At 41.3% G+C, this 13,685-nt stretch overlaps 1 protein-coding gene across 5 annotated transcripts in view; it reads left to right on the top strand.

Annotated features, from left to right (window-relative positions):
- The first annotated feature begins 382 nt into the window (after positions 1 to 382).
- FOXJ3 (forkhead box J3) overlaps positions 383 to 13,685 on the top strand; it is a 121,277-nt gene continuing 107,974 nt past the window's right edge. For 3 of the 5 annotated variants that reach the window (XM_019737168.2, XM_019737166.2, XM_074334523.1), the window contains exon 1: positions 1,077 to 1,215. The gene's annotated coding sequence lies outside the window, so the exon portion shown is untranslated. Of the gene's footprint in view, positions 620 to 1,076; positions 1,216 to 13,685 lie in introns of those variants that run through there. The other 2 variants (XM_074334522.1, XM_019737167.2) reach the window with 2 other exon arrangements.

Genomic DNA, 13,685 nt, shown 5'->3' with positions numbered 1-13,685 from the left:
GGCAGGTGTTTGTACTCTGCGTTTTAACTACAGGAGGTCTTTATCTGACCCCCATGAGACTACATCAAAAAAAGGTTTCCAGGGCTAATTCACTCAGGCCCCTCCTTTTCCTACCATCCAGTCTACCTAGAACAAATATCTGAGCATCCAAATACTGAACACCTACCCTGAGTTCAAATGAGTGCTTGCTGCTATATGCGTGACTAATGGGAATGAAGCAACAGCAAATGCGTCTGAAGGTAATTAAGTGTGAAGTCACAGGGCAGATTAGCAGTGCTAATAGTTTAGGGAAAAAATCAGTCAAGATTGACGTAGAAGTAAATTCCAAAGTTCACAAGTCGCCTGAACTATCCTTCTAAAGGCTCCACCTGTTGAGAGCAAGGGCCACAATCTGGGCAGCTACTTTAGCCTTCAGAGTTCCACCTCCTTTGTTTTCAGGAGAAGGAAATGAAGGCTAGGGACGGAAAAGGCCTCGGCAGAGATGGGTCTGGAACCCAGGACTTGTAAAGGTCTGAAAGGAAGGGTGTCTTGAAGCTCCAAGGTGCCTGTGGAATCCGCGGTGTGCCAAGTTGGAAAAGGGGTCCGGTTTCCCGGAGAGGCTAAGCTGCCTGTCGTTAAGGTGAGGTGGCAGGGTTGGTGCGGGTGGGAAGATCCTAAGGTTCCATTCCCCAGAGCATCGGGCTCCTGGAGCCCATGGGCAGCGTCCAATGCCGCAGGTCCTGCTATGCTCCACTACAGAGCCGCCTCCGCCGCCCCGACTCCCCCCCCAGTCGCCAGTCTGAGGCGCAAGACCCCAAGTCGCTCGGAGACGCCGACCGCTCGATGACATCCGCGGGGCAGAGGCAGAGCTCCGGCGGTCCCAGGGCACTACTTGTCCCAGCGGAGGGATCTCTCGCGCATCGTCACCTCCTTGACCGCGGAGGAGCCGTGACGCCGTCGACACGCCGTGACGCCGCCGACGCCGTGCCGGTGGCGCTGCGACGTTGCGGGAGGCGGAGGCGGGGGTGGTGGCGGGGGCGGGTGGGGGAGCGGGTCGGGAAGTAGTTCCGGGTGCGCGGCCCCGGATGTTGGCTGCTCCCGCTGCCGCCGCCGCTCTGGGCGCTGCTCGGGGCCTCAGCCGTTCGTACCAGGCGCCGTTGGGACCTTTCCCGGGGGGCGGAGACGCACGCAGCGGCCGGGGGCTCGGCCGGGCCGTCCCGGCCTGCGCAGCCTGAGGTGAGTGCCTGCTGCCCGGGCTGCCGTGCCGGGGCGGCGGGCAAGGAGGCGGGGCTGGGGCATCTCTCGGGACGGAGGCAGGGGCTGCCCTCCGCGAGACGCCCTCTCCCTTCTCTCAGCCGCGGCCGCGCACACGGGCGGGCGGCGGGCGAGGCAGGGGGCCCGGGCTGGAGCTGGGGCCTGGAGGGCGGCGAGGGCTGGGTCCCTCCCTCCCCCGCGGCGCTTCTCAGCTGCTGCTGCCCCTCAGCCGGGAAGCGGCGGCTCTGCGCCTCCGCGCCTCCCGCCCCTCCCCCAGGCGGGGCCAGGGGGAGCCAGACATGGTTCCTGGGGGCGCCGAGTCCGAGGACCTCGGTCGTCTCAGTTTCTCCGGGACCTGCCCCCTGGCCTGGGCTAGTCCCCTACCCCGGCTTGATGCAGCTTCTTCCCTTCAAGCTTGGGGGTGCTTTTCGGCGGGCGAGGCGGACAGTACTTCCCGCCTCGGGGGTGCCCTTTGGGGTGAGGAGGTCCGTGCGAGGGGCCTGAGTTCCCACCCATCCTGTCCGTGTCCTTTGCCGGCATTCGGGCAGAGGCAGCCGTTCCATGCGGACGTGTTGCTGTCTGTCCAGTGTGTGTTGCATCCTGCCCACGTGGTAGGGTGTTCCCTCCCCCCCTCCATTTTTGCAGCTGGTGAGGAGGGAGGTTAACGGGGTGGTTTTTTCTCTGTGATTTCCTTCTGGTGGTGTGAAAGGTGTTAGGGTCAGTTTTCTTTGCTGGGGCCGACTGTTGGTTAGCTGGAAGAATCAAGTTATACTCTGAAATTGAGACCAGCAGGGGACATAACAAGGCTGAGTTTAATTGACATCTTTTCTCCTCGCCCTTTAGCTGTTCTTGTTCTTTACTGCTTAATCCTAAAGAGAGACTGAGCTCCAGCTGCTGAGGCATTGAGGTGTATAGTTTTCACTTCTCCTTTCTACTTTTTGTGTGTATGGTTGGCGAAGGATTTTCTTTTCTGTGTTGTGCGGTCCACGCCTCTCTCGTTCCTGGTTGGATTCCTGAATGAACTAAATTGGGCTGGCCAGCGAGTGAGAGATTGGTGGGCATCTTTTTTGTCTTTTCTGATATCTGACATTTACTTAATTTTTCTCTCCTACTTTGTTTCCCAGTGAAACAAGCGTGCGTGTCAGTCGTGGAAATATTATATGCATAGCTCTTCACTTGCAAGGCAGCACTAAATAGTTTTCCTGAGTCACTTATTTCGTGGGAACTCTTTTATTTCACTTTCCCTCTCTGTTTATTGAGTAGTATTGCGCTTTTTTTTGAAACTGGTTTTAAAACATGTATTTTGAGTAGTTTCCTTAATGTCTCTTCCAGGTTAAGGTTTCCATCTTCCGGTGTTTGGCTCTTTTGTGACTGACTACAGATTGCTCTCTTAACAGGGAACAGGCCACACAGTAGCAGTGAGAGTAGCCCTTTATTCCTCCTAGACCTTTGCAGTTATTTATGGAAAAATAGTAACCTCTCTCCATTTTTCTGTTTGGGAAGCATATGTACATATGATTGATTTTTTTTTTTTTTCCACTTTTTAAGATACACCTGAGGATTTCTCTTTTCTTTTTGTATCCCTTGGAGTTGAAGTGAATCTTGTTCTTGGTTTTGTGTGCTGCTGAAGATATTGGGGACTTCTCATGCCTTTGTTAGGTATTTTTTGGATGAGGTCAGGGCATGTTTATTTTGCTTTGTTTTTGTTCATTAATTTGGGTGAAATAAAGTCTTTTAATATTTTGAAGTCACATTTTGGATTTTGAAATGGCCAGCATTCTCACTTTTTTTTTTAATCGCATTGTGCATTTTCTTCGAGTATACTTTTTTTCCTTTTATCTGGTACAGTTGTTAGAATCTGTATTTAAATATTTTTATTTTACATAGGAGAATATACTATCTGCTTTCATCATGTTAAGTGTGGGTGGGGCAGTGGAAAATAATGTTGTTCTGATGCATTCTGAGGCATATTTTTTTAGTAAGTCCGTCAGCATTTGTGTACTTCTGCAAAATACTGTGCTGTGTGTGAAGTAGTCTGTATGAAGATACATGAGGAATAAAATATATGGTCTCTTCAAACGCTTAAACTTCTGTTGGAGAAACAACACGTAATGTCCATCATTCGTAATTACCAAGCAACATCAGACTTCTGGGATAAAAATATAACCAAAGTCAAAGTGAGATTTGAAAAAGAAATTTTCAAAGGGGGAAGAGATGTGTTCCGGGAGAGTGAAGGAGTATTTGCAAGGACAGAAGTGGCAATGTACAACAGATAGCAGACAGCAGGAAGAATCTGTATTGGTGAATAATACTAAATGAGTTTAGATTGGTGCGCAGGTATTGGTGGAGGATCTATCAAGGGTAGATGGGGTACCACAGTCGGTTCTAAAGAACGGGAGTAAGATGATGCATATTGTTTCTGAGGAAGGTTTTAGTATTAGCTGAATGTCCTGGAGTGGGGAAACTGACCAGAGAGCTCTTGGAGACCTTTAGGAATAAGATGAGGGTCTGACGTATGAGGATTATGGGAATAAAATAATAGCTTACATTTATTGAGTACTTACTGTATGCCAGGCATTGTCCTAAGTTCTTTACAGGTATTAAACTCATTAAATCTCTGTGATAAGGTCTTGTTATTCCTAGGAAGAAACTGAATTACAGAAAGGTTAAGTAACCTGCCCAAACTCCAACAGAGAGTAAGCAGCTGACCCAGCCAGAATTTGAATCCAGCAATATGGCCTTTGAGTTTATGCATTTAATTATTAAATTATACTGTCCTAAGAATATATAAGAAGATATATATGTGAGTAAAGATTAATTTGAACTCAGTGATGACTGAATGTGGGCAAAGGGAAGAGAGCAAATAAAACATTAAAAGATTAAAGCCTAGAATCCTGGGAGGATGGATGATAATAAGGAAATTAGGAAAGTATCACTGAAGGGAAATGAGCTAAGGTTGGTTATGGGCAACATTAGATTGTGTTCAGTTTTTCACTAGCAGGCTAGTCTCCCACCACTCCTGATAGCCTTCTCTCCTAGCTGGTTTGACTCTGGAAATGCAGAGTTTAGTATTAATCTAAGCAAAACAATTAGAAAAACATCTATTCAGAAGAAAAAAAAATGTATACCACGTTGCGAAGCCATATAGGAATAACATAGGAATTACTTATTTTGGTTGAGGCACCTGACTGCTTCCCAGCCTTAGTAAAGATAATCAAGAATCGACTCGAGTAGAAGTATCTGTACTGCATTACTATAGGATGAATAGAGATGAAAGGTAGCTTGTGCACTGACCAGGGCTATAGATGATAGTAAAAAATGTGAATAGATGAATGTTGGGAGGTTAGTACTATGATGATGAAAGCTTTGAGGTTTGGAACTTTGGGCAACATTATAGGCTAATGAGTAAAGCGTTCCCAGAAGAACCAGGAAGAACATCAGCGTTACAGAAACCAAGGATAGGAAGGGTAATGCGGTTGACAGTATCAAATGTAGTCTTGAAGTTCAGAAACAGTGGTCATGATAAAAAGATTATCGAACCAGAGGTAATTTGTAAACTTAGAATTTTGAAAGGAAGCATACGAATACCGTGTTTCCCCAAAAATAAGACCTAACTAGAAAATAAGCCCTAGCATAATTTTTTAGGATGACATTCCCTGAACATAAGCCCTAATGAATGCGTCTTTTGGAGCAAAAATTAATAAAAGACCCAGTCTTATTTTCAGGGAAACATGGTAAATACCAGATTTATTTTCCACAGAAGGATTTGTAGAGACATGATGGTCTGGTGTGGTAATTCGTAGTATTTTCTCCTAATGCTTCTTCCAGTCTCATTCTTGTGCACATGTCAGAGCTACTCAAATGTCAGAAAACTGACTTTTTTCTTTAAAAAAGAAAACTTGTGTTTTAAAGCTAGTGGTTTTTATACTTTAGTGGTTCTCTCAAACTTATCTTTAAAAAGTTTTATTGGGTCGGCCTGGTGGCTCAGGCGGTCGGAGCTCTGTGCTCCTGACTCCAAAGGCTGCCGGTTCGATTCCCACATGGGCCAGTGGGCTTTCAACCACAAGGTTGCCAGTTCAAATCCCGCAGGGGATGGTGGGCTGCGCCCCCTGCAACTAGCAATGGCAACTGGACCTGGAGCTGAGCTGCACCCTCCACAGCTAAGATTGAAAGGGCAGCAACTTGAAGCTGAACGGTACCCTCCACAACTAAGATTGAAAGGATAACGACTTGGGTAGGGGTCCTGGAAGTACACACTGTTCCCCAATAAAGTCCTGTTCCCCTTCCCCAATGAAATCTTTAAAAACAGTTTTATTGATATAATTCATATACTGTACAACTCACCCATTTAAAGTATACAATTCAGTGGTTTTTAGTATATTTACCAAGTTGTGCAGCCATCACCACAATTATCTTTATATATTTCATCATCCCCCAAAAGAACGTTTGTACCCATTAGCAGTCACTCCTCAGTCCCCCTTCCTCCTTTCCCCCTGTTCTAGGCAACCACTAATGTACTTACCATCTCTATAGATTTGCCTGTTCTGGACATTTCATATAAATGGAATCATACAGTATGTGGTCTTTTGTGTGTGGCTTCTTTTACTTAGTGTAATGTTTCAAAGGTTACCCATTTTGTAGTATTAGGTTGCTGCAAAAGTAATTGCAGTTTAAAAGGTTAAAAAAAATTGCAAAAACCACAATTACTTTTGCACCAACCTAATATATATCAGTATTGCCTTTTTTTGCTGAATAATATTCCACTTTTTATTGATTCATGTGTTGATGGACATTTGGGTTTCTTAATCTTTTAAAAACCCTTCCCTATTTTCATCTAAATTCTCACCCTGCCTACTCCAGCCTTCCCATGGTTTTTCTTTTAGATTACAACCTCTGCAATGCATTCTGCTACATTGGGGGTATAAAATGAGTAAGACATAGCCCTTGAACATTTATATATTGTGTTTATGATTTACATATGTCTTTTTCATACGATGTGTAATTTGATCCCACAACAACCCTGTGATGTAGGTAAATTATTTTTTAAGATGAGCAGTTTGAAGTTTAGATGAGGTGACTTGCCCCAGACTGCATCCTTAAGTCAGTGATGGAGCGCCTTAGGTCTCTTAGTCCATGTGCATTGCTGTTCCCACAATTCTGTGCTGCTATCCTAACTTTAAAGTATCCCTATGTGATTCCGGGAGAATTAGAGGGGCTGGGAAATCCCATTACTTAGGGATTCAGTAATTTTTAATGTTTAATCTTCAGGAGTTAAAATGAAGAGATTTTTCTAACCAGGCTCTGTCACTTGTTTGCTCTGTGATTTTAGATCGGTCACGTAGCATTTCTGCCTTTTCTTCCAGAACTTTAGTGGGGATTCACGTGGTGATGATAGTGGTAGTAATGATAACAGCTACCATTTTCTGAGGCCTGACTATGGGCCCCCAAATGTTCTAAGTACATGTATTGTATAATCCTCACAACAACTCTAAAAGATAGATTTTTATTATCAGAGTTCTACAGATGAGGCCAACAAGCACAGAGCAGTTAAGTAACTTACCGAAAGGTATAAGCTAGGAATGGAAGGAGTCAGGATTTGAACCTTGCAGCCTATTTTCAGAACTCAGTGGCTCTTAATCACGACACTGTACTGTTTACTGTGTTATAAATTAAGAGGGTACTATTTCAAGTAAAGGCATGACCAGAATGTGAAGATGGGATTTTGAATATAGTTGGGGAATCAAACCGCAAAATTGGCATTGTATCTACATTTCTTTTAAATAGGAACCTAATAATGCAATGTATAGAGATACGTATTGTTTAGGTTGGTGTTCAGGTACTTCTTTTTTTCCCCCTGCTAATAGCTTCTCAATTCAGAAATTGCATTATTTTCAGTGCTCTTCACGGTGGGCTTTGTTACACAGTAGTTACTGAGCTTTCCATATTGCCACTATTCAGAAACCTTGGTTTGAGATAGCTAAAGCTCACTTTACCTCTCTTTAGCTTTCCTTTCACTGAATTTTTGTTTTCTATTTTGAACAGTTAGCCTTTCAGTCCTAGATGGAGGTACTCTTTACCTCCTCCACCCCAAAACTCAGCAAACACCCCAGTGGCATTTTATAACAACTGTCAAAAAATTTGACCATCTTAATTGGCATAACTGGATTTTAGTACACAAATAACAAGAACCATAGCACAGTGTTTTGGTTAAAGAGATTGACTTATACTGAAATTGGAAAAGGCATCTGCTGTACAGGATTTTGGATTTAATAGAATTTGTTATAACCAGATCAGCAAAGCATTATTACTGTGGGCCATCTGTTGAGATATGGAAATAGCTTTGTTATATGGAACCAGATGTTGTATTTATATTTATAACAATGGCATTCTACTTATTTTAAGTAACCTTTTGTAGTTTGGTACCTTCGGCTGCTATTCTACTTGACATAAAACTGATAACCTGAGAATGCAGTGTTTTTCAAAGTGGTTATTTCTATAGAATCAAGACAAAACTGAAAGAAAGCAAATGAAATTCAAACTTCAGTACTGTAACAAGATGAAATATAGGCTAAATATAAATATAAGATAATTGGGACCAATTCAATAAGAATTCTTACTTTGACACCATTAATAAGCCTAGTTTCTAATTACTAAACCACTCTGGTTGTTCTAAGAATTTTACCATAAATCTAAAGCAATTTCTTTTGGTAAAATCAGACTTACATTAATTATAACACTGCCCTGTCTGACTTATTTCCCATCATCAGTGGGTGAAGTAGTCTGTAATGGACCCAAACTTACGGAATGCAATAACTGGAACTGTTGTTAGAACGTAGCTTTAGAGAACTTCCTTCTGAATTGATTGCTAACAATTTTGGGGTGGGCAAAGCCCTTGAGTGGGACTTTGTAGATAGAGTCTCTAGACTTGGTATGTTGGCTGTCTTAGTCCATTTGGGCTGCTACAACAAAATACCACAGACTGGGTAGTTTATAAACAACAGAAATTCATTGCTCAGTTTGGGAGGCTGGAAAGTCAAAGATCAAGGCAATCTTCTGGTTAGGGCCCCCTTCCTGGTTCTTTGATAGTGGCTTCTCACTGTCTTCACATGGTGGAAGGGGCAAGGAATCCTTCTGGAGCCTCTTGTATAAGACACTAATCCCATTCATAAAGGCTCTGCCCCCATGACCCAAGCCCTGCCCAAAGACCCTGTCTCCTAATACCATCGTCCTTGGTGTTTAGGATTTCAACATACAAATTTCAGGGGGCGAGGGGACAGACGCAAACATTCAAATTATTGTATTGGCTGTTTTTTCATTGTCTTCATTTCATATTTAAGGCGTGTCATGGATTCCATTGACGAGTTGACCGATTATTCCAGGATAACCCTGTGTCTAAAGGATACTTAACCCAGTAAACTGACTTTTAATTAAGTTTTCACCTGGAGTACAAAGCTAAAAGCTGTAACTGAATCCTCCTACCTAGACACAGCCCTGCCCAGCGGTGTCAGTGGTATCATGGAAGTAAGATTGATCGGCAGGGTATGTGACCTTATTAAAGATCTTGGAAGTTGGAATCAGCTTTTTTCGTAAGGTTGAGACCTGGCCTTTATGTGTGTTGAAACATGGATTTCTGAGAGGAATGGATGAGAGGGAAGACAGCTATAACTTAATAACAATTTCAAATTCTGTTTGCTTACAGTGAGATGGAATTGGGAAGTGAGTGCAATATGGTAGAAGTAGGATATTGTTAAGATCCTAGATTTTTGGCTGGTGGGTAGGTGCTTGTTAAATTATTAAAATAACTGAAAAATTTTGTGGCTTGGCTGTAGAATTTTGGGAAATTTATTACAGACACAACAGTCAAATAGGTTTAGTAGTCAGGAATAGGTTTGCTCTTCTGAATGAAGATGGAGCAGATTGTCATGGCAGGAGATAAAGAACATATGGCATCAGTTTCTGCTACTGTGGTTGGGTGTGTGTGACGTACTTTCCCTGTCTGTCCTGTGTAAGGCATCGAGGGTGCTGCTCCACCATGTACATGCAGAGAGCAGTCAGCACCTGAAGTGACCTCTTTGCAGGTCAGGGAGTCTTATTTTATGTTCTTTATTAGAGAGCATGGTGTTTTGGAAAGAATTCCACCTTGGTTTTTTTTAAACTTTTATTTTAAGTGTGTTTTCCCAGGACCCATCAGCTCCAAGTCAAGTAGGTGTTTCAATCTAGTTGTGGAGGGTGCAGCTCACAGTGGCCCATGCGGGGATTGAACTGGCAACTTTGTTGTTAAGAGCAGGCTCTAACCAACTGAGCTAACCGGCTGCCCCCCTCCTCCTTTATTTCCCACCTTACATTTGAGTAATAGTTTTTGAAGAGCATTTTCTCTGATCGTTTGTATTTTGGAGCCCCACAATAGCCCTGTAATATAGGTAGGACAGATACTATTCGTCTTGGCAAATGGAGAAAATGAGATGCTAGCTAAGACTCAGTGTAACTCAGTCATTTAGTAGTAGAGCAGAGACAGAAACCCAGATCCTGCATTCTGTTTCTAGTCGTACTCTTAGGAGAAAACTGACAAAGTCTTTATGGATAACCTACTTTGTATTTTTGAGGTAGAAATTAAAGGTAATAGTCCCAAAGGACCTGGGCTACTTGGAGCAGCCCTTGTCTTGTAATAATATCAGGCTTGGAGACATAAAACTATTGGAAGCAACTTCTTGCCTTGTTAAATTTGAGTCCATTTCCAGTCATTGGATGTATGTTTACTTGAGCCTGCACTCTTTGTAGAATCCTAGAGGTGAGAAGATGGAATCAGGAGGGAAACTTTTAAGGATTACTAAATACCACATTTGGTCTTATTTTATGGAAGTACACATCTATAAAATTGAGACATTGAGAAATTGTACCTGGAACATGATTTTACTGAGGGTGCTTGGGTTATTGCCATAGGGTATTGTCTCTTGCTCTGTGGGTAGGAAGAGTGACAGTATATAAAGAAGTTATAACTGCATAGAAAAAAGGACTAGGAAAAAAGAAAACATCACAATAGATAGTCTTTATTGTCTCCTTTGAACCTATTTATATTTTCTAAGTTCTCTACAATGAGCACATATCATTTTTATAGTCAGAAAAAATAAACATGTCTGATTTTTATGCTTCAAATGAGATTTTGGAAAAATGTGTGATAGAGCTTTTGAAGAGCAGTTGGTGCTATCAAAGTTTTTGCTCTCTAGACAGTTACGTTAATAAATCAGTTTGATAAATTTTTCGATTATAATCTTATGGGTTGAGTTGTGGGCATATTAAGTGCTCTGGGGTTTTCTTTGCATTAGAATTTGGTATTAGCTCTGCTGATCAAAAAATTAATTTTAGTCCTACAGAAGCAACGAAAACCATAGGTTTACATATAGTAATTATCAATAAATAACCTGAAAAATACACACTGATTTATAGTGAAAACTAGGCTTAGGATTTACTCATATTCATATGTTTCCATTTCCTTGGCAGGTTTCTAATAAGAAAAACCAAACTGTTAGTGCGTCTTTTAAGTACTGTTTTCAACCAGTAACATTGGACTCATTAATTTCTCTCACTCATTTGTTCATTTATTCACCATCTGCGACATCCTGGGCACTGTACTAAAGGCTGGGGACACAAGTAAGAGGGTTTCTGCCAGCAAAGACAGTAGCTTTTAGTTTGGGAGAGACATCGCAGAGATATCCTTGGCATATGGAGGTATTCTGGAATATCTTCTGTTTTCTAGTTTTTAACTAGAAAGGAAGAATAGCTTGTTTGTTTGAAGAACTTCATGCGTTTAAGTGGTGTGGATAGATGGCTTTAAGAGGAGCTGATAGCATCGTAGTTATTTCTCTGGCTGCAAAATATTGAAAATCATTGATCTAAAGAATTTCCTCATCTAAGAATTTTTTATTGAGGTAGATGACCTAGGTATTCAGGTTTGTATCAGATTTGCTTTGGGAGAACAAGAAACCTTGTATTGAATCTTCTAGGATGGAGACTGTTTTATCTTTTATCCTCTATACTTAGCACTGTACATGACACATAACAGGCATCATTAGATTAGTAAATGAAAGGATGTTTATATTTAAGCGTAATTTTAAGAATTTTAATATTGATATAAATATATTGTATCAAAAGTTACCTTATGTCTAATATGAGATAGATCGTAGTTCCTAGAATCTGAAGAGGTAATCTTTTATTCATTTGGCCAGCGAGATATTGCACTAAAACATTTGATACATAGTCATTTGGCTACTGGTAGAACAACTGTAGTCCCTGATAACTGTAAGGTCATTTGTTTGTTGTTAACTCTAATTGGGGCAAAATTTGCTTCTAACTTCCTCTCTTTTTCCTAATCCTCTGCAGAACAGTAGAGACCTAGTTTGCCTTCTTTAAAAAGATAACCCTTCAAATATTTGAATGTGATTACTCATTCCGCAAATATTTCTTGCACCTACGCATGCGTGACACTGCCCTGAGCCCTGTGAGAGATCCAAAGGTGATTAAGAGACATCGGCTGTTCACAAAGAACTGATACAGAGAAAGACTCGTGGATTTGTTGAAAATAGAATGTTTTTGTTTATGATGATCAGGAAAGCTTCATGAATGAGTAATGTTTGAATTAAGATTAGTGATAGGACATTCTAGGCTGAAAGCGTAGTAAAAAACCTAGAGATGAGGAAGCACCATTGAAGTTAGAGGAGTAACAAGAGGCCCAGGTTTGCTGTTTCACAAAGGATCCGCCAGGATGTTAGAAATGTTCCTTGTTGTATCCTGAGCACCTGGAGGAGTGTTTGGCAAATAATTGGGGCTCCTTAAGTACTTGTTGAGTGAGTGAATAAATGATCACATTTAGGAAATACTGCACATCTTGAAGACTGACAAAGCGTTTTAGGGTACTGATGCCTTTGAGAAAAAATATTGCTTATTTCAAACGCACTTGACTTATGGAGTGCCTATTAACAATACTTCAAATCCTCTGGAAAATATTACACTGGGGTCTCTATGGTAGAGGTGACATGGAAGGCTGGGAAGTGTTTTCTTCTCCAAGCTAAACACACCCAGTTTCTCCAGCTATTCTACACTTGACAGTTGGCTTCTAAACTCCTCACTAGTCTGATACTCCTCCCTGCAAGCATTCTAGCTGGTAAGTGTTCTAAGGTGAACACTTACAAGCAACACAGCACTCCAGTTGTGAACTAACCAGGGAGGAGTACATAGGACTGTTACCTTCCTTGATCTGGATACAGTTCTTTTAATGAAGCCTAAGATTGTATTTTGTTTCTTTTCAGTAGCTGAGTCACTTTCTTGGCTCTTACACAGTTCTCATTAATTTACAAGAAGTTCTTTCAGTAGATTCAGAGAGATTCCTTATTAGTAGAGCTAATAGATGAATGCCCGTTTTCTTCTGATTGAGTCTAGGCTGTTTTCTCAGAAGTACTAGTCATTCTTAAGCTTCCTGAAATCTGAGAAAGAAAAAAAAAGAATGAATTGTACAATGCTGGATTTGACCAAGTAATGTGAAAATCCAACTGCATTGCTGAGTATACTCAGAAGTAGACAGACTATAGTAAATCTCCATATACCCATCATAGATTCAACTATGGTTAAGCTATTGGACACATGTTTCAACTGTCTTTTGTTGAAGTATTTTAAAGAAAATCATAGACATTGTCTTTTCACCTCTACAAACTTAAGTATGAGTCTCTAAAAAAATATAGACATATTCTTATAAAACCACATGCCATCATTGTACCTAACAAAATTGAAAATATTTCCTAGGTGGCATTTAATAATCCATTTCATAATAAAATGTCCTCAGTTGTTTAAAAATGTCTTTTTACAGTTGGTTTTTAATTGACTCAATATCCAGATAAAGTCCGCACATTACATTTGTTATGTTTCTTGCCCCTTTTAATCTAATACATCCACCCTTTTTGGTGTAATTTCATTCCATTAACTCCTTTGACCCTTCATGTCTCAGTACCAATTTCTGTTACTGTTCCTTTGATATGTCTATAAGAGTTTTACTTTGAAATATTTGTTACAGACAAAATGTGCTAGGCATTGTGGGAGATAGAAAGGTTAATTTGACATGTTCCTGGCCCACGAGGAGCCAGCAATCTAGTGGTAGAGACAGACGCGTATAGAAACAATGTGAAACAGATTATTTGCCTTGATTATATAGAATCTCTTTTTCCCCTGGAAAATGCTGCCAGTAGAATTATTCTTAATATATTACTTTAATCATGTCCTGATCAGGAACCCACAGGTAAGGAACCCTCTTGAATCATTCCAAACTATACTGTTTTTAGCACAAGCGTCCTTTTTTCTTTCTTTTTTTTCCCTACCAAATTTATATTATTGTGTAGAATTTTTTTTTTTTTTTTAAAGATTTTATTGGGGAAGGGGAACAGGACTTTATTGGGGAACAGTGTGTG

The sequence above is a fragment of the Rhinolophus sinicus genome, linkage group LG06, assembly GCF_036562045.2.
Source record: "Rhinolophus sinicus isolate RSC01 linkage group LG06, ASM3656204v1, whole genome shotgun sequence".
NCBI lineage: Eukaryota > Metazoa > Chordata > Mammalia > Chiroptera > Rhinolophidae > Rhinolophus > Rhinolophus sinicus.
Note: the sequence above shows the minus strand (reverse complement) of the source record. Positions and strands in the feature narration are given on the sequence as shown.